The sequence below is a fragment of the Hyla sarda genome, unplaced genomic scaffold, assembly GCF_029499605.1.
Source record: "Hyla sarda isolate aHylSar1 unplaced genomic scaffold, aHylSar1.hap1 scaffold_1134, whole genome shotgun sequence".
Lineage (NCBI taxonomy): Eukaryota > Metazoa > Chordata > Amphibia > Anura > Hylidae > Hyla > Hyla sarda.
The window spans coordinates 59,619-86,589 of NW_026607755.1; the positions used below are offsets into that span (position 1 = coordinate 59,619).

General features: G+C 44.6%; 11 non-coding genes across 11 annotated transcripts; all 11 read left to right on the forward strand.

Annotated features, from left to right (window-relative positions):
• The first annotated feature begins 3,877 nt into the window (after window positions 1-3,877).
• On the forward strand, window positions 3,878-4,073 carry LOC130301766 (U2 spliceosomal RNA). Its single transcript, XR_008852119.1, has one exon. It is a non-coding gene; the product is annotated as a U2 spliceosomal RNA (small nuclear RNA).
• Window positions 4,074-6,164: 2,091 nt separating this feature from the next.
• On the forward strand, window positions 6,165-6,355 carry LOC130301741 (U2 spliceosomal RNA). Its single transcript, XR_008852094.1, has one exon. It is a non-coding gene; the product is annotated as a U2 spliceosomal RNA (small nuclear RNA).
• A 2,089-nt stretch (window positions 6,356-8,444) lies between these two features.
• On the forward strand, window positions 8,445-8,635 carry LOC130301743 (U2 spliceosomal RNA). Its single transcript, XR_008852096.1, has one exon. It is a non-coding gene; the product is annotated as a U2 spliceosomal RNA (small nuclear RNA).
• A 2,088-nt stretch (window positions 8,636-10,723) lies between these two features.
• Window positions 10,724-10,914, forward strand: LOC130301744 (U2 spliceosomal RNA). The gene has a single exon (XR_008852097.1). It is a non-coding gene; the product is annotated as a U2 spliceosomal RNA (small nuclear RNA).
• A 2,089-nt stretch (window positions 10,915-13,003) lies between these two features.
• Window positions 13,004-13,195, forward strand: LOC130301762 (U2 spliceosomal RNA). The gene has a single exon (XR_008852114.1). It is a non-coding gene; the product is annotated as a U2 spliceosomal RNA (small nuclear RNA).
• Window positions 13,196-15,292: 2,097 nt separating this feature from the next.
• Window positions 15,293-15,483, forward strand: LOC130301745 (U2 spliceosomal RNA). Its single transcript, XR_008852098.1, has one exon. It is a non-coding gene; the product is annotated as a U2 spliceosomal RNA (small nuclear RNA).
• Window positions 15,484-17,574: 2,091 nt separating this feature from the next.
• On the forward strand, window positions 17,575-17,765 carry LOC130301746 (U2 spliceosomal RNA). Its single transcript, XR_008852099.1, has one exon. It is a non-coding gene; the product is annotated as a U2 spliceosomal RNA (small nuclear RNA).
• A 2,101-nt stretch (window positions 17,766-19,866) lies between these two features.
• LOC130301747 (U2 spliceosomal RNA) lies at window positions 19,867-20,057 on the forward strand. Its single transcript, XR_008852100.1, has one exon. It is a non-coding gene; the product is annotated as a U2 spliceosomal RNA (small nuclear RNA).
• Window positions 20,058-22,153: 2,096 nt separating this feature from the next.
• Window positions 22,154-22,344, forward strand: LOC130301748 (U2 spliceosomal RNA). Its single transcript, XR_008852101.1, has one exon. It is a non-coding gene; the product is annotated as a U2 spliceosomal RNA (small nuclear RNA).
• Window positions 22,345-24,442: 2,098 nt separating this feature from the next.
• On the forward strand, window positions 24,443-24,633 carry LOC130301749 (U2 spliceosomal RNA). Its single transcript, XR_008852102.1, has one exon. It is a non-coding gene; the product is annotated as a U2 spliceosomal RNA (small nuclear RNA).
• Window positions 24,634-26,727: 2,094 nt separating this feature from the next.
• Window positions 26,728-26,918, forward strand: LOC130301750 (U2 spliceosomal RNA). The gene has a single exon (XR_008852103.1). It is a non-coding gene; the product is annotated as a U2 spliceosomal RNA (small nuclear RNA).
• The last annotated feature ends 53 nt before the right edge of the window (window positions 26,919-26,971 follow it).

The following is a 26,971-nucleotide window of genomic DNA, read 5'->3' on the forward strand; positions in this document are numbered from 1 at the left end:
GTCGGCTGGTCCCTCGATGAGGAAGAGCTCCATGGATGCTGTGCCTGTGCCTAAGACCCACACCCTGAAAGTGATGCCTGAGTCTTCTGCTACCGGAATTCCTGTGATACCTGCTGTGGCTCATGTCTCCAAAAGCATTGTGTCCCCGGGGAAGGTCGTGGGACCTGAGACAGAAGTGAGGGGTTCTCCTCTCATGGAAGTTGAGGGTCCTGGACCGCCCAGAAGGGATACAGAGGAGATGGATGTAGAAGAACGGCGAAAGAGGAAAAGCAGAGACCGGAAAGAGGAAAAGGGCCTTAACATCAAAAGGAGTGGTCGAGTTAGTGCGGACGAGGGGAACGTGGAGATTGTCTGCCAAAATGTTATAACAGCATCCGACCCTGTTAATATTGAGGAATTTGTGTCACCACCTACAGATTGGGGTTCTTTGTCTGAGGATAATGAATGACCCAGGAGCTACCAAGTGTTAATATCTCCTCCTTCAATGTGAGGAGTTTGAAGAGCCCAGAGAGGAGGGCTGCTTTATTTTCTTTCTTGTCTTCTTTGCCTACAGACATTTTATTTTTACAGGAATGTGCCATTGATTATGATATCAATTATTCATCTTTGAGATCTGAATGGACTCTTGGCCCGTCTGTGTGGTCAGGGGATAATGAGAGGAAAGTGACTGGTGTTGGCATACTGTTCAAGAGCAGTGAGTATAAAGTTACCTCCTTCACAGACATTGTACCCGGTAGAGCCCTGCTCGTTCATATTATTTATAATGACATGAATATGAGACTTTTAAATGTATATGCCTCTCCAGATAAGGATGAAAGATCTGATTTATTAGAGAAAATTCAGTTTTATTTACCGGGTTCATCCCCGCTTATCATCGCTGGTGATTTTAATTGTATAATGGCAGGAGAGGAGCGGGCTGGAGGATCTGAACAAAGGAAAGATAAGACTGAAAAACAACTAAAGGATTTTATAGTTGATTTTAATTTAAAAGATTTGTGGAGAACCTCTTTCCCTAATGACCCTGGGTATACCTGGGGGAATAGCCTTTATATGTCAAGGATTGATTATATTTTTGCTTCTGGATTTGCATTTTATGGGAATATGCAATTGACTTCTACCTTTTTTTCAGATCATAAGATTTTATCTGCTACATGTAAGTTTGATGGGGTTTGCAGAGCCAAAGGAGTCTGGCGTCTGAATGTCTCTTTGCTTGAAGATGAAGAAATTAAATGTAATTTTATCTATCTTTTTAAAAAATTGCAGAACTCAAGGACTAATTTTAATTCTCTTTTAGCATGGTGGGAATTCTGCAAGGTAAAATTTAAAGAGTATTTTATTAAGATGGGTGTTAAAAAAACAAAAGAGAAATTGAAATGGTATAGAGATCTTAACACAAAACTACAAACCTATTATCAACTCAAAGAGCTGGGTGTATATGTAGACGATCTGATTTTAAGTGTTAAAAGTGATATTCAGAAGGCTATAACTAACAAAGGGAAAGAAATAATTTTTAACTCCAAAGTTGAATGTAAAGAGAAGGATGAAAAGTGTACAAGATTCTTTTTTAAAAAGGTAATGGAAACAAAAAAGTTAATGATTAACATTGAGGATGAAACTACTAATGTAGGAATGTTATCCAAAGCTAAATCCTTTTATCAAGATCTGTTTAATGAGAAACCCATTGATATATCTGCTGCTAATTTTCTCCTAAGCACTTTAGATTGTGGTTTAAGTAAGGAGGACCAAGATGCACTTTGCACAGAAGTAAGATGCCAAGAATTAGAAATTGCTGCTAAAAGTTTATCCACAGGTAAAACACCAGGTTCTGATGGACTTCCTGTAGAGTTTTATAAAAACTTTTGGGAGATTTTTAAAGATGATTTGCTTAATATTTTTAAGGAGGCTTTTAATTCTGATGTTCTACCTTTATCTTGGAGGAGTGGTATAGTGTCTCTGATCCCCAAAAAGGGGGATAGGAACAGCTTAGAAAATTGGAGACCAATTACGCTTCTTAATGTTGATTATAAGATTATGTCAAAAATTTTTGTTAACAGAATGAAGCCGTTTTTTGTACAAGGTCATCCATGTGGATCAGGTATGTGGTGTCCCAGGAAGGAGTGTAGCTGAACCTTTAAATGCTATTAGGGACGTCATATGGTATCAGCAAGAGCGGAATCAAAATCTAGCCATTCTATCTCTAGATTTTCATAAAGCGTTCGATAGAGTATCACATTGTTTTTTATGGATGGTTTTACAACGCATGGGTTTTCCTAACATATTTATTAAGCAAATTGCTCTCTTATATAAAGGTTCTTTTAGCAGGATTTTAATAAATGGTTTCCTTACAGATTTTATTAATTTATCATCAGGGGTAAAGCAAGGCTGCCCTCTGTCTCCTATACTGTTTATATGTGCAATAGAACCTCTGTTAAACTTAATAAGGAATGATAAAATAATAAAAGGAGTGCCAGTTCCTGGAGGTAATAATGCCACCCTTAAAGTGTGTGGCTATATGGATGATATTAATGTTTTTTGTGAAAGTGCCTTCTCTTTACAAAGAGTTGTTGATGTTACTGATTTCTTTTGTAAAGCTTCTGCTTTTAAACTTAATTTATCTAAATGTGACTGTTTTTATATAGGTAAATGGGAAAACGTGCAAATACCAAACCTAAAATTACAGTCAGAAAAAATAAAAATCCTTGGAGTCATCTTTGATAAAAATAACAATGGTGAGGAAAGTTGGCTAATGGTAAAAGAAAAGGTAAAGAAAAAGGTAGACTTTTGGTCCCTTAGGAAATTATCCTTAGAAGGTAAAATTTTGGTGATTAAGGCTATGCTAATACCCATTATGCTCTATTTAAATATGATTTATCCTCCTAATGAACTTATGTCTAGGCAACTTCAGAGGATTCTCTTTGAGTTTCTATGGAGTTCTAAAGCAGAAAAATTAAAAAGAGATACTATGTATAAGTCACAAAAAAATGGAGGAAAACAGGTTCCCTGTATTAGAAAATTTTTATACTTAAGGTTTTTTAGTTGGTGTTTTAGGGGACTTTTTATGAAAAGTGTATGGTCCTGTTTTTTAAAGTACTCTGCGGGACATATTTTTAGAAAAAGAGAATGGGTGTTTTTATCATTATCTTCTCCTGTACTTTTAACTCCGCCTAAACATTATGCCATCTTAGAAAAAATTATACGTATGTATAACCTTAAAGACTTTGACTTGTTAACCTTGAGGGATGCTCGCAAGATAGAAGTACAGTTAAATTTGCAAGAAGAAATATGTATGGTCTCTAATTTTTCTTATAATAGGTGTGTACAAATATGGAAAAAGGTAAACGAGCCATATCTTTTTAATGAGCACAAGGATTTAGCATGGATGATTATCCATGAGTGTCTTCCGGTAAGATTTTTCCAATATAGAAGAGGTCTAAATGCTGTATGTGTCTGTCCCCGGGATAATTGCAATATAGATGAAACTGTTTTGCACCTTTTCTGGAATTGTTATTTTGCACAAAAGGTTTTTAGACTAATTGGTTCTTTATTGAAATTCCTAACAGGTCTAAAAGTTTTAAATCATGAAGTTGTTTTATATGGCAAAAGTGATGGAGTTACGAAAGAAAAAGAGAGAATTTTGTGGATTTTTATCAACTGTACAAAAAATGTATTATGGAAAGTTCGTAATATCCTTGTCTTCAAAAGAGATTTTATTTGTGAAAAAGAATGTTTGAAGATGATATACAGTGAAGTTTACTTGTACTATTTAATTGATAAAAAGAGATATGGGCAGAAAAAAGCATTAGCTATGTGGAATTTACATTTATGGAAAACAGTATTTGATGTATTGTAAACATTTTTTGTGATGTATTTAAGTTTTTGAGTTTTTTCAATAAAAATGTAAAAAAAAAAAAAAAAAAAAATCTGTTCTTATCAGTTTAATATCTGATACGTCCCCTATCTGGGGACCATATATTAAATGGATTTTTGAGAACGGGGGCCGATTTCGAAGCTTGCTTCCGTCGCCCTATGCATTGACCCGATATGGCAGTATCTTCGGGTACAGTGCACCACCCCCTTACAGGGTTAAAAAGAAAGATTCCTACTTTCATTGCTACCTGCTTGCTGGCTAGCCAGCTAGCCAGCCCTGTGGGCCTTGCTGCTGCTGCAGCCAAAAAACAAAAGGTGGTGCTGCTGCTGCTTCTGCTGCTTCTGCTTCTGCTTGTGTCTGGCCCCTGTTGGAGCGTCCAGGCACAGGACTTCTGCTGCTGCTGACTAAATGGCCTCCTTAATTGGATCATTTGAGTAGCCAGCACACCTGTGCAGGTAGGGCATGACATGATAGGCAGCTGCCTTGATAGCGGGTGGGTGCTGAATGTTCCTAATTGACAAAATAAGATTAATGCTTATGAAGAAATATAAAATCTCATCCCTTCCCCAATATCGCGCCACACCCCTACCCCTTAATTCCCTGGTTGAACGTGATGGACATATGTCTTTTTTCGACCGTACTAACTATGTAACTATGTAACATAACATGGGGGGGGGGGGGGGGTCTCCTGGCTGTTCACACAGGTGTGTCATTGCTGTACATTGACCATGCATTGCTTCTGTGGTATTGCAAAGGCAAAGACAAATGCTTCCAGCCATCCATTGCACTAATGGATTGGTCATCAGCTGGCTGTCTATGTCCCGCATCAATATAGACCAAAGTACAGAGGGTTAGGCTATGCTATTGTGCACCTACCTGATGCATCAGAAGGTGCGAGGCCCTTGCTAAATTCTGTGCACAGACTTTGAGATCTATGCTTTAGACTGTATCTAAACCTGCTCCAACATGGACTGACATTCTGGCCTACTTTCAGCCGATGCGACTTGTCTGTCGCTGAACAGTCGCTTTTTATGTATTCAGCACCTATGTATAATGTTGTAAAAATGCTCTAGAAGCTAAAGTCGCAGAAATGTCACACATATTTGGCCTGCAACTTTCTGTGCGACAAATTCAGACAGGAAAAATCAGTATAAATCCTTAGAAAATTATCCCCCAGTGTCTCCATCTGCTGGCGGTATTGAATAAGCATTGCTGCACTGATGGGGTATGCATTAGACGAAAAAAAAGAAGAAAAAGAAGAATAATACGCCCAGAAAAGAGGCGAAAAGGAGAAAAACGTAAAAAAACGTGAAAAAAAAGTAAGAGGAAGAGAAGGGAAAAAAAGGTGGAAATGGGTTTAAAAGTGATTTCGGCGGAGAAATATATATATATATATATATATATATATATATATATATATATATGCGCACACACACACATAGATATAAACGTATTCTCCGTTGAGATATTGCAGCCGCTGCTGTGTCCAGGCCCAGGAGCCTTAGCACTGTGCTGTGATGTCACTCAATACCACTGACATCACTAGGTGTAAACAACATCTCTCCTTTGCTGTGTATGTGACTATGGAGCTGTTTGGTGATGTCGTCTATTACGGCCTTCATAGAAGCAACAGGAGATTGTTGCATCCATCTTGAACCCTCAGAACTACAGTGCTATGATGTCACTCACTTCCACAGGCCTTGCAGAGTGTAAACAACAACAACCCAGCTTTGTTGTGTATGTAACCAAAGGGATTTGTGATGTCACCTAGAACCTTCACAGCAGCGACAGCTTTATGAGGAGCATCAGCACTGCTCTGCCTGAGCAGAACCATCACCGCCATAGGTTGTCAAATAACCCGGATTTAACCCACACAGGTAAGTCCAATGGGGTGCAGGCATGTCCTCTATGCTTACAGCTTCCCGTGGGTGTTGGTTTGATACCGTTTGGGGACAGCCAAGGAGGCATCTGCAGGCAACAAAGGTAGGTGTGTGCTTGTGTGTGTGTTTCCTATGCAGATCCTAAGCCCAGTGTCACATGCAAGTAGGAGGAGTAAGAAGGGTTCCTGGCAAATCCGGGTTATGGATTGCATTTAAAAAGGCCCCGTGGGAGTGCAATGGGCCCCTGTCTTGCTGCTTAGCAATAATGGTATGGGTTTAGGTTCTGCTGTGTGTACTGGTGGTTGACTGCCCCCCAGCCCAGAGTGTGCATGGAAAATTGTCTGGCAGCCTCCCTGACAGCAAGCAGTGATAGTGCCCATGAAGGGGACCTTGTTGGGCCCGCCCCTTTCACGGTTATCGCTTCTCGGCCTTTTGGCTAAGATCAAGTGTAGTATCTGTTCTTATCAGTTTAATATCTGATACGTCCCCTATCTGGGGACCATATATTAAATGGATTTTTGAGAACGGGGGCCGATTTCGAAGCTTGCTTCCGTCGCCCTATGCATTGACCCGATATGGCAGTATCTTCGGGTACAGTGCACCACCCCCTTACAGGGTTAAAAAGAAAGATTCCTACTTTCATTGCTACCTGCTTGCTGGCTAGCCAGCTAGCCAGCCCTGTGGGCCTTGCTGCTGCTGCAGCCAAAAAACAAAAGGTGGTGCTGCTGCTGCTTCTGCTGCTTCTGCTTCTGCTTGTGTCTGGCCCCTGTTGGAGCGTCCAGGCACAGGACTTCTGCTGCTGCTGACTAAATGGCCTCCTTAATTGGATCATTTGAGTAGCCAGCACACCTGTGCAGGTAGGGCATGACATGATAGGCAGCTGCCTTGATAGCGGGTGGGTGCTGAATGTTCCTAATTGACAAAATAAGATTAATGCTTATGAAGAAATATAAAATCTCATCCCTTCCCCAATATCGCGCCACACCCCTACCCCTTAATTCCCTGGTTGAACGTGATGGACATATGTCTTTTTTCGACCGTACTAACTATGTAACTATGTAACATAACATGGGGGGGGGGGGTCTCCTGGCTGTTCACACAGGTGTGTCATTGCTGTACATTGACCATGCATTGCTTCTGTGGTATTGCAAAGGCAAAGACAAATGCTTCCAGCCATCCATTGCACTAATGGATTGGTCATCAGCTGGCTGTCTATGTCCCGCATCAATATAGACCAAAGTACAGAGGGTTAGGCTATGCTATTGTGCACCTACCTGATGCATCAGAAGGTGCGAGGCCCTTGCTAAATTCTGTGCACAGACTTTGAGATCTATGCTTTAGACTGTATCTAAACCTGCTCCAACATGGACTGACATTCTGGCCTACTTTCAGCCGATGCGACTTGTCTGTCGCTGAACAGTCGCTTTTTATGTATTCAGCACCTATGTATAATGTTGTAAAAATGCTCTAGAAGCTAAAGTCGCAGAAATGTCACACATATTTGGCCTGCAACTTTCTGTGCGACAAATTCAGACAGGAAAAATCAGTATAAATCCTTAGAAAATTATCCCCCAGTGTCTCCATCTGCTGGCGGTATTGAATAAGCATTGCTGCACTGATGGGGTATGCATTAGACGAAAAAAAAGAAGAAAAAGAAGAATAATACGCCCAGAAAAGAGGCGAAAAGGAGAAAAACGTAAAAAAACGTGAAAAAAAAGTAAGAGGAAGAGAAGGGAAAAAAAGGTGGAAATGGGTTTAAAAGTGATTTCGGCGGAGAAATATATATATATATATATATATATATATATATATATATATATATATGCGCACACACACACATAGATATAAACGTATTCTCCGTTGAGATATTGCAGCCGCTGCTGTGTCCAGGCCCAGGAGCCTTAGCACTGTGCTGTGATGTCACTCAATACCACTGACATCACTAGGTGTAAACAACATCTCTCCTTTGCTGTGTATGTGACTATGGAGCTGTTTGGTGATGTCGTCTATTACGGCCTTCATAGAAGCAACAGGAGATTGTTGCATCCATCTTGAACCCTCAGAACTACAGTGCTATGATGTCACTCACTTCCACAGGCCTTGCAGAGTGTAAACAACAACAACCCAGCTTTGTTGTGTATGTAACCAAAGGGATTTGTGATGTCACCTAGAACCTTCACAGCAGCGACAGCTTTATGAGGAGCATCAGCACTGCTCTGCCTGAGCAGAACCATCACCGCCATAGGTTGTCAAATAACCCGGATTTAACCCACACAGGTAAGTCCAATGGGGTGCAGGCATGTCCTCTATGCTTACAGCTTCCCGTGGGTGTTGGTTTGATACCGTTTGGGGACAGCCAAGGAGGCATCTGCAGGCAACAAAGGTAGGTGTGTGCTTGTGTGTGTGTTTCCTATGCAGATCCTAAGCCCAGTGTCACATGCAAGTAGGAGGAGTAAGAAGGGTTCCTGGCAAATCCGGGTTATGGATTGCATTTAAAAAGGCCCCGTGGGAGTGCAATGGGCCCCTGTCTTGCTGCTTAGCAATAATGGTATGGGTTTAGGTTCTGCTGTGTGTACTGGTGGTTGACTGCCCCCCAGCCCAGAGTGTGCATGGAAAATTGTCTGGCAGCCTCCCTGACAGCAAGCAGTGATAGTGCCCATGAAGGGGACCTTGTTGGGCCCGCCCCTTTCACGGTTATCGCTTCTCGGCCTTTTGGCTAAGATCAAGTGTAGTATCTGTTCTTATCAGTTTAATATCTGATACGTCCCCTATCTGGGGACCATATATTAAATGGATTTTTGAGAACGGGGGCCGATTTCGAAGCTTGCTTCCGTCGCCCTATGCATTGACCCGATATGGCAGTATCTTCGGGTACAGTGCACCACCCCCTTACAGGGTTAAAAAGAAAGATTCCTACTTTCATTGCTACCTGCTTGCTGGCTAGCCAGCTAGCCAGCCCTGTGGGCCTTGCTGCTGCTGCAGCCAAAAAACAAAAGGTGGTGCTGCTGCTGCTTCTGCTGCTTCTGCTTCTGCTTGTGTCTGGCCCCTGTTGGAGCGTCCAGGCACAGGACTTCTGCTGCTGCTGACTAAATGGCCTCCTTAATTGGATCATTTGAGTAGCCAGCACACCTGTGCAGGTAGGGCATGACATGATAGGCAGCTGCCTTGATAGCGGGTGGGTGCTGAATGTTCCTAATTGACAAAATAAGATTAATGCTTATGAAGAAATATAAAATCTCATCCCTTCCCCAATATCGCGCCACACCCCTACCCCTTAATTCCCTGGTTGAACGTGATGGACATATGTCTTTTTTCGACCGTACTAACTATGTAACTATGTAACATAACATGGGGGGGGGGGGGTCTCCTGGCTGTTCACACAGGTGTGTCATTGCTGTACATTGACCATGCATTGCTTCTGTGGTATTGCAAAGGCAAAGACAAATGCTTCCAGCCATCCATTGCACTAATGGATTGGTCATCAGCTGGCTGTCTATGTCCCGCATCAATATAGACCAAAGTACAGAGGGTTAGGCTATGCTATTGTGCACCTACCTGATGCATCAGAAGGTGCGAGGCCCTTGCTAAATTCTGTGCACAGACTTTGAGATCTATGCTTTAGACTGTATCTAAACCTGCTCCAACATGGACTGACATTCTGGCCTACTTTCAGCCGATGCGACTTGTCTGTCGCTGAACAGTCGCTTTTTATGTATTCAGCACCTATGTATAATGTTGTAAAAATGCTCTAGAAGCTAAAGTCGCAGAAATGTCACACATATTTGGCCTGCAACTTTCTGTGCGACAAATTCAGACAGGAAAAATCAGTATAAATCCTTAGAAAATTATCCCCCAGTGTCTCCATCTGCTGGCGGTATTGAATAAGCATTGCTGCACTGATGGGGTATGCATTAGACGAAAAAAAAGAAGAAAAAGAAGAATAATACGCCCAGAAAAGAGGCGAAAAGGAGAAAAACGTAAAAAAACGTGAAAAAAAAGTAAGAGGAAGAGAAGGGAAAAAAAGGTGGAAATGGGTTTAAAAGTGATTTCGGCGGAGAAATATATATATATATATATATATATATATATATATATATATATATGCGCACACACACACATAGATATAAACGTATTCTTCGTTGAGATATTGCAGCCGCTGCTGTGTCCAGGCCCAGGAGCCTTAGCACTGTGCTGTGATGTCACTCAATACCACTGACATCACTAGGTGTAAACAACATCTCTCCTTTGCTGTGTATGTGACTATGGAGCTGTTTGGTGATGTCGTCTATTACGGCCTTCATAGAAGCAACAGGAGATTGTTGCATCCATCTTGAACCCTCAGAACTACAGTGCTATGATGTCACTCACTTCCACAGGCCTTGCAGAGTGTAAACAACAACAACCCAGCTTTGTTGTGTATGTAACCAAAGGGATTTGTGATGTCACCTAGAACCTTCACAGCAGCGACAGCTTTATGAGGAGCATCAGCACTGCTCTGCCTGAGCAGAACCATCACCGCCATAGGTTGTCAAATAACCCGGATTTAACCCACACAGGTAAGTCCAATGGGGTGCAGGCATGTCCTCTATGCTTACAGCTTCCCGTGGGTGTTGGTTTGATACCGTTTGGGGACAGCCAAGGAGGCATCTGCAGGCAACAAAGGTAGGTGTGTGCTTGTGTGTGTGTTTCCTATGCAGATCCTAAGCCCAGTGTCACATGCAAGTAGGAGGAGTAAGAAGGGTTCCTGGCAAATCCGGGTTATGGATTGCATTTAAAAAGGCCCCGTGGGAGTGCAATGGGCCCCTGTCTTGCTGCTTAGCAATAATGGTATGGGTTTAGGTTCTGCTGTGTGTACTGGTGGTTGACTGCCCCCCAGCCCAGAGTGTGCATGGAAAATTGTCTGGCAGCCTCCCTGACAGCAAGCAGTGATAGTGCCCATGAAGGGGACCTTGTTGGGCCCGCCCCTTTCACGGTTATCGCTTCTCGGCCTTTTGGCTAAGATCAAGTGTAGTATCTGTTCTTATCAGTTTAATATCTGATACGTCCCCTATCTGGGGACCATATATTAAATGGATTTTTGAGAACGGGGGCCGATTTCGAAGCTTGCTTCCGTCGCCCTATGCATTGACCCGATATGGCAGTATCTTCGGGTACAGTGCACCACCCCCTTACAGGGTTAAAAAGAAAGATTCCTACTTTCATTGCTACCTGCTTGCTGGCTAGCCAGCTAGCCAGCCCTGTGGGCCTTGCTGCTGCTGCAGCCAAAAAACAAAAGGTGGTGCTGCTGCTGCTTCTGCTGCTTCTGCTTCTGCTTGTGTCTGGCCCCTGTTGGAGCGTCCAGGCACAGGACTTCTGCTGCTGCTGACTAAATGGCCTCCTTAATTGGATCATTTGAGTAGCCAGCACACCTGTGCAGGTAGGGCATGACATGATAGGCAGCTGCCTTGATAGCGGGTGGGTGCTGAATGTTCCTAATTGACAAAATAAGATTAATGCTTATGAAGAAATATAAAATCTCATCCCTTCCCCAATATCGCGCCACACCCCTACCCCTTAATTCCCTGGTTGAACGTGATGGACATATGTCTTTTTTCGACCGTACTAACTATGTAACTATGTAACATAACATGGGGGGGGGGGGGGGGGGTCTCCTGGCTGTTCACACAGGTGTGTCATTGCTGTACATTGACCATGCATTGCTTCTGTGGTATTGCAAAGGCAAAGACAAATGCTTCCAGCCATCCATTGCACTAATGGATTGGTCATCAGCTGGCTGTCTATGTCCCGCATCAATATAGACCAAAGTACAGAGGGTTAGGCTATGCTATTGTGCACCTACCTGATGCATCAGAAGGTGCGAGGCCCTTGCTAAATTCTGTGCACAGACTTTGAGATCTATGCTTTAGACTGTATCTAAACCTGCTCCAACATGGACTGACATTCTGGCCTACTTTCAGCCGATGCGACTTGTCTGTCGCTGAACAGTCGCTTTTTATGTATTCAGCACCTATGTATAATGTTGTAAAAATGCTCTAGAAGCTAAAGTCGCAGAAATGTCACACATATTTGGCCTGCAACTTTCTGTGCGACAAATTCAGACAGGAAAAATCAGTATAAATCCTTAGAAAATTATCCCCCAGTGTCTCCATCTGCTGGCGGTATTGAATAAGCATTGCTGCACTGATGGGGTATGCATTAGACGAAAAAAAAGAAGAAAAAGAAGAATAATACGCCCAGAAAAGAGGCGAAAAGGAGAAAAACGTAAAAAAACGTGAAAAAAAAGTAAGAGGAAGAGAAGGGAAAAAAAGGTGGAAATGGGTTTAAAAGTGATTTCGGCGGAGAATATATATATATATATATATATATATATATATATATATATGCGCACACACACACATAGATATAAACGTATTCTCCGTTGAGATATTGCAGCCGCTGCTGTGTCCAGGCCCAGGAGCCTTAGCACTGTGCTGTGATGTCACTCAATACCACTGACATCACTAGGTGTAAACAACATCTCTCCTTTGCTGTGTATGTGACTATGGAGCTGTTTGGTGATGTCGTCTATTACGGCCTTCATAGAAGCAACAGGAGATTGTTGCATCCATCTTGAACCCTCAGAACTACAGTGCTATGATGTCACTCACTTCCACAGGCCTTGCAGAGTGTAAACAACAACAACCCAGCTTTGTTGTGTATGTAACCAAAGGGATTTGTGATGTCACCTAGAACCTTCACAGCAGCGACAGCTTTATGAGGAGCATCAGCACTGCTCTGCCTGAGCAGAACCATCACCGCCATAGGTTGTCAAATAACCCGGATTTAACCCACACAGGTAAGTCCAATGGGGTGCAGGCATGTCCTCTATGCTTACAGCTTCCCGTGGGTGTTGGTTTGATACCGTTTGGGGACAGCCAAGGAGGCATCTGCAGGCAACAAAGGTAGGTGTGTGCTTGTGTGTGTGTTTCCTATGCAGATCCTAAGCCCAGTGTCACATGCAAGTAGGAGGAGTAAGAAGGGTTCCTGGCAAATCCGGGTTATGGATTGCATTTAAAAAGGCCCCGTGGGAGTGCAATGGGCCCCTGTCTTGCTGCTTAGCAATAATGGTATGGGTTTAGGTTCTGCTGTGTGTACTGGTGGTTGACTGCCCCCCAGCCCAGAGTGTGCATGGAAAATTGTCTGGCAGCCTCCCTGACAGCAAGCAGTGATAGTGCCCATGAAGGGGGACCTTGTTGGGCCCGCCCCTTTCACGGTTATCGCTTCTCGGCCTTTTGGCTAAGATCAAGTGTAGTATTTGTTCTTATCAGTTTAATATCTGATACGTCCCCTATCTGGGGACCATATATTAAATGGATTTTTGAGAACGGGGGGCCGATTTCGAAGCTTGCTTCCGTCGCCCTATGCATTGACCCGATATGGCAGTATCTTCGGGTACAGTGCACCACCCCCTTACAGGGTTAAAAAGAAAGATTCCCTACTTTCATTGCCTACCTGCTTGCTGGCTAGCCAGCTAGCCAGCCCTGTGGGCCTTGCTGCTGCTGCAGCCAAAAAACAAAAGGTGGTGCTGCTGCTGCTTCTGCTGCTTCTGCTTCTGCTTGTGTCTGGCCCCTGTTGGAGCGTCCAGGCACAGGACTTCTGCTGCTGCTGACTAAATGGCCTCCTTAATTGGATCATTTGAGTAGCCAGCACACCTGTGCAGGTAGGGCATGACATGATAGGCAGCTGCCTTGATAGCGGGTGGGTGCTGAATGTTCCTAATTGACAAAATAAGATTAATGCTTATGAAGAAATATAAAATCTCATCCCTTCCCCAATATCGCGCCACACCCCTACCCCTTAATTCCCTGGTTGAACGTGATGGACATATGTCTTTTTTCGACCGTACTAACTATGTAACTATGTAACATAACATGGGGGGGGGGGGGGGGGGGTCTCCTGGCTGTTCACACAGGTGTGTCATTGCTGTACATTGACCATGCATTGCTTCTGTGGTATTGCAAAGGCAAAGACAAATGCTTCCAGCCATCCATTGCACTAATGGATTGGTCATCAGCTGGCTGTCTATGTCCCGCATCAATATAGACCAAAGTACAGAGGGTTAGGCTATGCTATTGTGCACCTACCTGATGCATCAGAAGGTGCGAGGCCCTTGCTAAATTCTGTGCACAGACTTTGAGATCTATGCTTTAGACTGTATCTAAACCTGCTCCAACATGGACTGACATTCTGGCCTACTTTCAGCCGATGCGACTTGTCTGTCGCTGAACAGTCGCTTTTTATGTATTCAGCACCTATGTATAATGTTGTAAAAATGCTCTAGAAGCTAAAGTCGCAGAAATGTCACACATATTTGGCCTGCAACTTTCTGTGCGACAAATTCAGACAGGAAAAATCAGTATAAATCCTTAGAAAATTATCCCCCAGTGTCTCCATCTGCTGGCGGTATTGAATAAGCATTGCTGCACTGATGGGGTATGCATTAGACGAAAAAAAAGAAGAAAAAGAAGAATAATACGCCCAGAAAAGAGGCGAAAAGGAGAAAAACGTAAAAAAACGTGAAAAAAAAGTAAGAGGAAGAGAAGGGAAAAAAAGGTGGAAATGGGTTTTAAAAGTGATTTCGGCGGAGAAATATATATATATATATATATATATATATATATATATATATATATATGCGCACACACACACATAGATATAAACGTATTCTCCGTTGAGATATTGCAGCCGCTGCTGTGTCCAGGCCCAGGAGCCTTAGCACTGTGCTGTGATGTCACTCAATACCACTGACATCACTAGGTGTAAACAACATCTCTCCTTTGCTGTGTATGTGACTATGGAGCTGTTTGGTGATGTCGTCTATTACGGCCTTCATAGAAGCAACAGGAGATTGTTGCATCCATCTTGAACCCTCAGAACTACAGTGCTATGATGTCACTCACTTCCACAGGCCTTGCAGAGTGTAAACAACAACAACCCAGCTTTGTTGTGTATGTAACCAAAGGGATTTGTGATGTCACCTAGAACCTTCACAGCAGCGACAGCTTTATGAGGAGCATCAGCACTGCTCTGCCTGAGCAGAACCATCACCGCCATAGGTTGTCAAATAACCCGGATTTAACCCACTCAGGTAAGTCCAATGGGGTGCAGGCATGTCCTCTATGTTTACAGCTTCCGTGGGTGTTGGTTTGATACCGTTTGGGGACAGCCAAGGAGGCATCTGCAGGCAACAAAGGTAGGTGTGTGCTTGTGTGTGTGTTTCCTATGCAGATCCTAAGCCCAGTGTCACATGCAAGTAGGAGGAGTAAGAAGGGTTCCTGGCAAATCCGGGTTATGGATTGCATTTAAAAAGGCCCCGTGGGAGTGCAATGGGCCCCTGTCTTGCTGCTTAGCAATAATGGTATGGGTTTAGGTTCTGCTGTGTGTACTGGTGGTTGACTGCCCCCCAGCCCAGAGTGTGCATGGAAATTGTCTGGCAGCCTCCCTGACAGCAAGCAGTGATAGTGCCCATGAAGGGGACCTTGTTGGGCCCGCCCCTTTCACGGTTATCGCTTCTCGGCCTTTTGGCTAAGATCAAGTGTAGTATCTGTTCTTATCAGTTTAATATCTGATACGTCCCCTATCTGGGGACCATATATTAAATGGATTTTTGAGAACGGGGGCCGATTTCGAAGCTTGCTTCCGTCGCCCTATGCATTGACCCGATATGGCAGTATCTTCGGGTACAGTGCACCACCCCCTTACAGGGTTAAAAAGAAAGATTCCTACTTTCATTGCTACCTGCTTGCTGGCTAGCCAGCTAGCCAGCCCTGTGGGCCTTGCTGCTGCTGCAGCCAAAAAACAAAAGGTGGTGCTGCTGCTGCTTCTGCTGCTTCTGCTTCTGCTTGTGTCTGGCCCCTGTTGGAGCGTCCAGGCACAGGACTTCTGCTGCTGCTGACTAAATGGCCTCCTTAATTGGATCATTTGAGTAGCCAGCACACCTGTGCAGGTAGGGCATGACATGATAGGCAGCTGCCTTGATAGCGGGTGGGTGCTGAATGTTCCTAATTGACAAAATAAGATTAATGCTTATGAAGAAATATAAAATCTCATCCCTTCCCCAATATCGCGCCACACCCCTACCCCTTAATTCCCTGGTTGAACGTGATGGACATATGTCTTTTTTCGACCGTACTAACTATGTAACTATGTAACATAACATGGGGGGGGGGGGGGGGGGGGTCTCCTGGCTGTTCACACAGGTGTGTCATTGCTGTACATTGACCATGCATTGCTTCTGTGGTATTGCAAAGGCAAAGACAAATGCTTCCAGCCATCCATTGCACTAATGGATTGGTCATCAGCTGGCTGTCTATGTCCCGCATCAATATAGACCAAAGTACAGAGGGTTAGGCTATGCTATTGTGCACCTACCTGATGCATCAGAAGGTGCGAGGCCCTTGCTAAATTCTGTGCACAGACTTTGAGATCTATGCTTTAGACTGTATCTAAACCTGCTCCAACATGGACTGACATTCTGGCCTACTTTCAGCCGATGCGACTTGTCTGTCGCTGAACAGTCGCTTTTTATGTATTCAGCACCTATGTATAATGTTGTAAAAATGCTCTAGAAGCTAAAGTCGCAGAAATGTCACACATATTTGGCCCTGCAACTTTCTGTGCGACAAATTCAGACAGGAAAAATCAGTATAAATCCTTAGAAAATTATCCCCCAGTGTCTCCATCTGCTGGCGGTATTGAATAAGCATTGCTGCACTGATGGGGTATGCATTAGACGAAAAAAAAGAAGAAAAAGAAGAATAATACGCCCAGAAAAGAGGCGAAAAGGAGAAAAACGTAAAAAAACGTGAAAAAAAAGTAAGAGGAAGAGAAGGGAAAAAAAGGTGGAAATGGGTTTAAAAGTGATTTCGGCGGAGAAATATATATATATATATATATATATATATATATATATATATAATATATATATATATATGCGCACACACACATAGATATAAACGTATTCTCCGTTGAGATATTGCAGCCGCTGCTGTGTCCAGGCCCAGGAGCCTTAGCACTGTGCTGTGATGTCACTCAATACCACTGACATCACTAGGTGTAAACAACATCTCTCCTTTGCTGTGTATGTGACTATGGAGCTGTTTGGTGATGTCGTCTATTACGGCCTTCATAGAAGCAACAGGAGATTGTTGCATCCATCTTGAACCCTCAGAACTACAGTGCTATGATGTCACTCACTTCCACAGGCCTTGCAGAGTGGTAAACAACAACAACCCAGCTTTGTTGTGTATGTAACCAAAGGGATTTGTGATGTCACCTAGAACCTTCACAGGGAGCATCAGCACTGCTCTGCCTGAGCAGAACCATCACCGCCATAGGTTGTCAAATAACCCGGATTTAACCCACACAGGTAAGTCCAATGGGGTGCAGGCATGTCCTCTATGCTTACAGCTTCCCGTGGGTGTTGGTTTGATACCGTTTAGGGACAGCCAAGGAGGCATCTGCAGGCAACAAAGGTAGGTGTGTGCTTGTGTGTGTGTTTCCTATGCAGATCCTAAGCCCAGTGTCACATGCAAGTAGGAGGAGTAAGAAGGGTTCCTGGCAAATCCGGGTTATGGATTGCATTTAAAAAGGCCCCGTGGGAGTGCAATGGGCCCCTGTCTTGCTGCTTAGCAATAATGGTATGGGTTTAGGTTCTGCTGTGTGTACTGGTGGTTGACTGCCCCCCAGCCCAGAGTGTGCATGGAAAATTGTCTGGCAGCCTCCCTGACAGCAAGCAGTGATAGTGCCCATGAAGGGGACCTTGTTGGGCCCGCCCCTTTCACGGTTATCGCTTCTCGGCCTTTTGGCTAAGATCAAGTGTAGTATCTGTTCTTATCAGTTTAATATCTGATACGTCCCCTATCTGGGGACCATATATTAAATGGATTTTTGAGAACGGGGGCCGATTTCGAAGCTTGCTTCCGTCGCCCTATGCATTGACCCGATATGGCAGTATCTTCGGGTACAGTGCACCACCCCCTTACAGGGTTAAAAAGAAAGATTCCTACTTTCATTGCTACCTGCTTGCTGGCTAGCCAGCTAGCCAGCCCTGTGGGCCTTGCTGCTGCTGCAGCCAAAAAACAAAAGGTGGTGCTGCTGCTGCTTCTGCTGCTTCTGCTTCTGCTTGTGTCTGGCCCCTGTTGGAGCGTCCAGGCACAGGACTTCTGCTGCTGCTGACTAAATGGCCTCCTTAATTGGATCATTTGAGTAGCCAGCACACCTGTGCAGGTAGGGCATGACATGATAGGCAGCTGCCTTGATAGCGGGTGGGTGCTGAATGTTCCTAATTGACAAAATAAGATTAATGCTTATGAAGAAATATAAAATCTCATCCCTTCCCCAATATCGCGCCACACCCCTACCCCTTAATTCCCTGGTTGAACGTGATGGACATATGTCTTTTTTCGACCGTACTAACCATGTAACTATGTAACATAACATGGGGGGGGGGGGGGGGGGGGGGGTCTCCTGGCTGTTCACACAGGTGTGTCATTGCTGTACATTGACCATGCATTGCTTCTGTGGTATTGCAAAGGCAAAGACAAATGCTTCCAGCCATCCATTGCACTAATGGATTGGTCATGAGCTGGCTGTCTATGTCCCGCATCAATATAGACCAAAGTACAGAGGGTTAGGCTATGCTATTGTGCACCTACCTGATGCATCAGAAGGTGCAAGGCCCTTGCTAAATTCTGTGCACAGACTTTGAGATCTATGCTTTAGACTGTATCTAAACCTGCTCCAACATGGACTGACATTCTGGCCTACTTTCAGCCGATGCGACTTGTCTGTCGCTGAACAGTCGCTTTTTATGTATTCAGCACCTATGTATAATGTTGTAAAAATGCTCTAGAAGCTAAAGTCGCAGAAATGTCACACATATTTGGCCTGCAACTTTCTGTGCGACAAATTCAGACAGGAAAAATCAGTATAAATCCTTAGAAAATTATCCCCCAGTGTCTCCATCTGCTGGCGGTATTGAATAAGCATTGCTGCACTGATGGGGTATGCATTAGACGAAAAAAAAGAAGAAAAAGAAGAATAATACGCCCAGAAAAGAGGCGAAAAGGAGAAAAACGTAAAAAAACGTGAAAAAAAAGTAAGAGGAAGAGAAGGGAAAAAAAGGTGGAAATGGGTTTAAAAGTGATTTCGGCGGAGAATATATATATATATATATATATATATATATATATATATATATATATGCGCACACACACACATAGATATAAACGTATTCTCCGTTGAGATATTGCAGCCGCTGCTGTGTCCAGGCCCAGGAGCCTTAGCACTGTGCTGTGATGTCACTCAATACCACTGACATCACTAGGTGTAAACAACATCTCTCCTTTGCTGTGTATGTGACTATGGAGCTGTTTGGTGATGTCGTCTATTACGGCCTTCATAGAAGCAACAGGAGATTGTTGCATCCATCTTGAACCCTCAGAACTACAGTGCTATGATGTCACTCACTTCCACAGGCCTTGCAGAGTGTAAACAACAACAACCCAGCTTTGTTGTGTATGTAACCAAAGGGATTTGTGATGTCACCTAGAACCTTCACAGCAGCGACAGCTTTATGAGGAGCATCAGCACTGCTCTGCCTGAGCAGAACCATCACCGCCATAGGTTGTCAAATAACCCGGATTTAACCCACACAGGTAAGTCCAATGGGGTGCAGGCATGTCCTCTATGCTTACAGCTTCCCGTGGGTGTTGGTTTGATACCGTTTGGGGACAGCCAAGGAGGCATCTGCAGGCAACAAAGGTAGGTGTGTGCTTGTGTGTGTGTTTCCTATGCAGATCCTAAGCCCAGTGTGTCACATGCAAGTAGGAGGAGTAAGAAGGGTTCCTGGCAAATCCGGGTTATGGATTGCATTTAAAAAGGCCCCGTGGGAGTGCAATGGGCCCCTGTCTTGCTGCTTAGCAATAATGGTATGGGTTTAGGTTCTGCTGTGTGTACTGGTGGTTGACTGCCCCCCAGCCCAGAGTGTGCATGGAAAATTGTCTGGCAGCCTCCCTGACAGCAAGCAGTGATAGTGCCCATGAAGGGGACCTTGTTGGGCCCGCCCCTTTCACGGTTATCGCTTCTCGGCCTTTTGGCTAAGATCAAGTGTAGTATCTGTTCTTATCAGTTTAATATCTGATACGTCCCCTATCTGGGGACCATATATTAAATGGATTTTTGAGAACGGGGGCCGATTTCGAAGCTTGCTTCCGTCGCCCTATGCATTGACCCGATATGGCAGTATCTTCGGGTACAGTGCACCACCCCCTTACAGGGTTAAAAAGAAAGATTCCTACTTTCATTGCTACCTGCTTGCTGGCTAGCCAGCTAGCCAGCCCTGTGGGCCTTGCTGCTGCTGCAGCCAAAAAACAAAAGGTGGTGCTGCTGCTGCTTCTGCTGCTTCTGCTTCTGCTTGTGTCTGGCCCCTGTTGGAGCGTCCAGGCACAGGACTTCTGCTGCTGCTGACTAAATGGCCTCCTTAATTGGATCATTTGAGTAGCCAGCACACCTGTGCAGGTAGGGCATGACATGATAGGCAGCTGCCTTGATAGCGGGTGGGTGCTGAATGTTCCTAATTGACAAAATAAGATTAATGCTTATGAAGAAATATAAAATCTCATCCCTTCCCCAATATCGCGCCACACCCCTACCCCTTAATTCCCTGGTTGAACGTGATGGACATATGTCTTTTTTCGACCGTACTAACTATGTAACTATGTAACATAACATGGGGGGGGGGGGGGGGGGTCTCCTGGCTGTTCACACAGGTGTGTCATTGCTGTACATTGACCATGCATTGCTTCTGTGGTATTGCAAAGGCAAAGACAAATGCTTCCAGCCATCCATTGCACTAATGGATTGGTCATCAGCTGGCTGTCTATGTCCCGCATCAATATAGACCAAAGTACAGAGGGTTAGGCTATGCTATTGTGCACCTACCTGATGCATCAGAAGGTGCGAGGCCCTTGCTAAATTCTGTGCACAGACTTTGAGATCTATGCTTTAGACTGTATCTAAACCTGCTCCAACATGGACTGACATTCTGGCCTACTTTCAGCCGATGCGACTTGTCTGTCGCTGAACAGTCGCTTTTTATGTATTCAGCACCTATGTATAATGTTGTAAAAATGCTCTAGAAGCTAAAGTCGCAGAAATGTCACACATATTTGGCCTGCAACTTTCTGTGCGACAAATTCAGACAGGAAAAATCAGTATAAATCCTTAGAAAATTATCCCCCAGTGTCTCCATCTGCTGGCGGTATTGAATAAGCATTGCTGCACTGATGGGGTATGCATTAGACGAAAAAAAAAGAAGAAAAAGAAGAATAATACGCCCAGAAAAGAGGCGAAAAGGAGAAAAACGTAAAAAAACGTGAAAAAAAAGTAAGAGGAAGAGAAGGGAAAAAAAGGTGGAAATGGGTTTAAAAGTGATTTCGGCGGAGAAATATATATATATATATATATATATATATATATATATATATATATATGCGCACACACACACATAGATATAAACGTATTCTCCGTTGAGATATTGCAGCCGCTGCTGTGTCCAGGCCCAGGAGCCTTAGCACTGTGCTGTGATGTCACTCAATACCACTGACATCACTAGGTGTAAACAACATCTCTCCTTTGCTGTGTATGTGACTATGGAGCTGTTTGGTGATGTCGTCTATTACGGCCTTCATAGAAGCAACAGGAGATTGTTGCATCCATCTTGAACCCTCAGAACTACAGTGCTATGATGTCACTCACTTCCACAGGCCTTGCAGAGTGTAAACAACAACAACCCAGCTTTGTTGTGTATGTAACCAAAGGGATTTGTGATGTCACCTAGAACCTTCACAGCAGCGACAGCTTTATGAGGAGCATCAGCACTGCTCTGCCTGAGCAGAACCATCACCGCCATAGGTTGTCAAATAACCCGGATTTAACCCACACAGGTAAGTCCAATGGGGTGCAGGCATGTCCTCTATGCTTACAGCTTCCCGTGGGTGTTGGTTTGATACCGTTTGGGGACAGCCAAGGAGGCATCTGCAGGCAACAAAGGTAGGTGTGTGCTTGTGTGTGTGTTTCCTATGCAGATCCTAAGCCCAGTGTCACATGCAAGTAGGAGGAGTAAGAAGGGTTCCTGGCAAATCCGGGTTATGGATTGCATTTAAAAAGGCCCCGTGGGAGTGCAATGGGCCCCTGTCTTGCTGCTTAGCAATAATGGTATGGGTTTAGGTTCTGCTGTGTGTACTGGTGGTTGACTGCCCCCCAGCCCAGAGTGTGCATGGAAAATTGTCTGGCAGCCTCCCTGACAGCAAGCAGTGATAGTGCCCATGAAGGGGACCTTGTTGGGCCCGCCCCTTTCACGGTTATCGCTTCTCGGCCTTTTGGCTAAGATCAAGTGTAGTATCTGTTCTTATCAGTTTAATATCTGATACGTCCCCTATCTGGGGACCATATATTAAATGGATTTTTGAGAACGGGGGCCGATTTCGAAGCTTGCTTCCGTCGCCCTATGCATTGACCCGATATGGCAGTATCTTCGGGTACAGTGCACCACCCCCTTACAGGGTTAAAAAGAAAGATTCCTACTTTCATTGCTACCTGCTTGCTGGCTAGCCAGCTAGCCAGCCCTGTGGGCCTTGCTGCTGCTGCAGCCAAAAAACAAAAGGTGGTGCTGCTGCTGCTTCTGCTGCTTCTGCTTCTGCTTGTGTCTGGCCCCTGTTGGAGCGTCCAGGCACAGGACTTCTGCTGCTGCTGACTAAATGGCCTCCTTAATTGGATCATTTGAGTAGCCAGCACACCTGTGCAGGTAGGGCATGACATGATAGGCAGCTGCCTTGATAGCGGGTGGGTGCTGAATGTTCCTAATTGACAAAATAAGATTAATGCTTATGAAGAAATATAAAATCTCATCCCTTCCCCAATATCGCGCCACACCCCTACCCCTTAATTCCCTGGTTGAACGTGATGGACATATGTCTTTTTTCGACCGTACTAACTATGTAACTATGTAACATAACATGGGGGGGGGGGGGGGGGTCTCCTGGCTGTTCACACAGGTGTGTCATTGCTGTACATTGACCATGCATTGCTTCTGTGGTATTGCAAAGGCAAAGACAAATGCTTCCAGCCATCCATTGCACTAATGGATTGGTCATCAGCTGGCTGTCTATGTCCCGCATCAATATAGACCAAAGTACAGAGGGTTAGGCTATGCTATTGTGCACCTACCTGATGCATCAGAAGGTGCGAGGCCCTTGCTAAATTCTGTGCACAGACTTTGAGATCTATGCTTTAGACTGTATCTAAACCTGCTCCAACATGGACTGACATTCTGGCCTACTTTCAGCCGATGCGACTTGTCTGTCGCTGAACAGTCGCTTTTTATGTATTCAGCACCTATGTATAATGTTGTAAAAATGCTCTAGAAGCTAAAGTCGCAGAAATGTCACACATATTTGGCCTGCAACTTTCTGTGCGACAAATTCAGACAGGAAAAATCAGTATAAATCCTTAGAAAATTATCCCCCAGTGTCTCCATCTGCTGGCGGTATTGAATAAGCATTGCTGCACTGATGGGGTATGCATTAGACGAAAAAAAAGAAGAAAAAGAAGAATAATACGCCCAGAAAAGAGGCGAAAAGGAGAAAAACGTAAAAAAACTTGAAAAAAAAGTAAGAGGAAGAGAAGGGAAAAAAAGGTGGAAATGGGTTTAAAAGTGATTTCGGCGGAGAAATATATATATATATATATATATATATATATATATATATATATATATATATGCGCACACACACACATAGATATAAACGTATTCTCCGTTGAGATATTGCAGCCGCTGCTGTGTCCAGGCCCAGGAGCCTTAGCACTGTGCTGTGATGTCACTCAATACCACTGACATCACTAGGTGTAAACAACATCTCTCCTTTGCTGTGTATGTGACTATGGAGCTGTTTGGTGATGTCGTCTATTACGGCCTTCATAGAAGCAACAGGAGATTGTTGCATCCATCTTGAACCCTCAGAACTACAGTGCTATGATGTCACTCACTTCCACAGGCCTTGCAGAGTGTAAACAACAACAACCCAGCTTTGTTGTGTATGTAACCAAAGGGATTTGTGATGTCACCTAGAACCTTCACAGCAGCGACAGCTTTATGAGGAGCATCAGCACTGCTCTGCCTGAGCAGAACCATCACCGCCATAGGTTGTCAAATAACCCGGATTTAACCCACACAGGTAAGTCCAATGGGGTGCAGGCATGTCCTCTATGCTTACAGCTTCCCGTGGGTGTTGGTTTGATACCGTTTGGGGACAGCCAAGGAGGCATCTGCAGGCAACAAAGGTAGGTGTGTGCTTGTGTGTGTGTTTCCTATGCAGATCCTAAGCCCAGTGTCACATGCAAGTAGGAGGAGTAAGAAGGGTTCCTGGCAAATCCGGGTTATGGATTGCATTTAAAAAGGCCCCGTGGGAGTGCAATGGGCCCCTGTCTTGCTGCTTAGCAATAATGGTATGGGTTTAGGTTCTGCTGTGTGTACTGGTGGTTGACTGCCCCCCAGCCCAGAGTGTGCATGGAAAATTGTCTGGCAGCCTCCCTGACAGCAAGCAGTGATAGTGCCCATGAAGGGGACCTTGTTGGGCCCGCCCCTTTCACGGTTATCGCTTCTCGGCCTTTTGGCTAAGATCAAGTGTAGTATCTGTTCTTATCAGTTTAATATCTGATACGTCCCCTATCTGGGGACCATATATTAAATGGATTTTTGAGAACGGGGGCCGATTTCGAAGCTTGCTTCCGTCGCCCTATGCATTGACCCGATATGGCAGTATCTTCGGGTACAGTGCACCACCCCCTTACAGGGTTAAAAAGAAAGATTCCTACTTTCATTGCTACCTGCTTGCTGGCTAGCCAGCTAGCCAGCCCTGTGGGCCTTGCTGCTGCTGCAGCCAAAAAACAAAAGGTGGTGCTGCTGCTGCTTCTGCTGCTTCTGCTTCTGCTTGTGTCTGGCCCCTGTTGGAGCGTCCAGGCACAGGACTTCTGCTGCTGCTGACTAAATGGCCTCCTTAATTGGATCATTTGAGTAGCCAGCACACCTGTGCAGGTAGGGCATGACATGATAGGCAGCTGCCTTGATAGCGGGTGGGTGCTGAATGTTCCTAATTGACAAAATAAGATTAATGCTTATGAAGAAATATAAAATCTCATCCCTTCCCCAATATCGCGCCACACCCCTACCCCTTAATTCCCTGGTTGAACGTGATGGACATATGTCTTTTTTCGACCGTACTAACTATGTAACTATGTAACATAACATGGGGGGGGGGGGGGGGGGGTCTCCTGGCTGTTCACACAGGTGTGTCATTGCTGTACATTGACCATGCATTGCTTCTGTGGTATTGCAAAGGCAAAGACAAATGCTTCCAGCCATCCATTGCACTAATGGATTGGTCATCAGCTGGCTGTCTATGTCCCGCATCAATATAGACCAAAGTACAGAGGGTTAGGCTATGCTATTGTGCACCTACCTGATGCATCAGAAGGTGCGAGGCCCTTGCTAAATTCTGTGCACAGACTTTGAGATCTATGCTTTAGACTGTATCTAAACCTGCTCCAACATGGACTGACATTCTGGCCTACTTTCAGCCGATGCGACTTGTCTGTCGCTGAACAGTCGCTTTTTATGTATTCAGCACCTATGTATAATGTTGTAAAAATGCTCTAGAAGCTAAAGTCGCAGAAATGTCACACATATTTGGCCTGCAACTTTCTGTGCGACAAATTCAGACAGGAAAAATCAGTATAAATCCTTAGAAAATTATCCCCCAGTGTCTCCATCTGCTGGCGGTATTGAATAAGCATTGCTGCACTGATGGGGTATGCATTAGACGAAAAAAAAGAAGAAAAAGAAGAATAATACGCCCAGAAAAGAGGCGAAAAGGAGAAAAACGTAAAAAAACGTGAAAAAAAAGTAAGAGGAAGAGAAGGGAAAAAAAGGTGGAAATGGGTTTAAAAGTGATTTCGGCGGAGAAATATATATATATATATATATATATATATATATATATATATATATGCGCACACACACACATAGATATAAACGTATTCTCCGTTGAGATATTGCAGCCGCTGCTGTGTCCAGGCCCAGGAGCCTTAGCACTGTGCTGTGATGTCACTCAATACCACTGACATCACTAGGTGTAAACAACATCTCTCCTTTGCTGTGTATGTGACTATGGAGCTGTTTGGTGATGTCGTCTATTACGGCCTTCATAGAAGCAACAGGAGATTGTTGCATCCATCTTGAACCCTCAGAACTACAGTGCTATGATGTCACTCACTTCCACAGGCCTTGCAGAGTGTAAACAACAACAACCCAGCTTTGTTGTGTATGTAACCAAAGGGATTTGTGATGTCACCTAGAACCTTCACAGCAGCGACAGCTTTATGAGGAGCATCAGCACTGCTCTGCCTGAGCAGAACCATCACCGCCATAGGTTGTCAAATAACCCGGATTTAACCCACACAGGTAAGTCCAATGGGGTGCAGGCATGTCCTCTATGCTTACAGCTTCCCGTGGGTGTTGGTTTGATACCGTTTGGGGACAGCCAAGGAGGCATCTGCAGGCAACAAAGGTAGGTGTGTGCTTGTGTGTGTGTTTCCTATGCAGATCCTAAGCCCAGTGTCACATGCAAGTAGGAGGAGTAAGAAGGGTTCCTGGCAAATCCGGGTTATGGATTGCATTTAAAAAGGCCCCGTGGGAGTGCAATGGGCCCCTGTCTTGCTGCTTAGCAATAATGGTATGGGTTTAGGTTCTGCTGTGTGTACTGGTGGTTGACTGCCCCCCAGCCCAGAGTGTGCATGGAAAATTGTCTGGCAGCCTCCCTGACAGCAAGCAGTGATAGTGCCCATGAAGGGGACCTTGTTGGGCCCGCCCCTTTCACGGTTATCGCTTCTCGGCCTTTTGGCTAAGATCAAGTGTAGTATCTGTTCTTATCAGTTTAATATCTGATACGTCCCCTATCTGGGGACCATATATTAAATGGATTTTTGAGAACGGGGGCCGATTTCGAAGCTTGCTTCCGTCGCCCTATGCATTGACCCGATATGGCAGTATCTTCGGGTACAGTGCACCACCCCCTTACAGGGTTAAAAAGAAAGATTCCTACTTTCATTGCTACCTGCTTGCTGG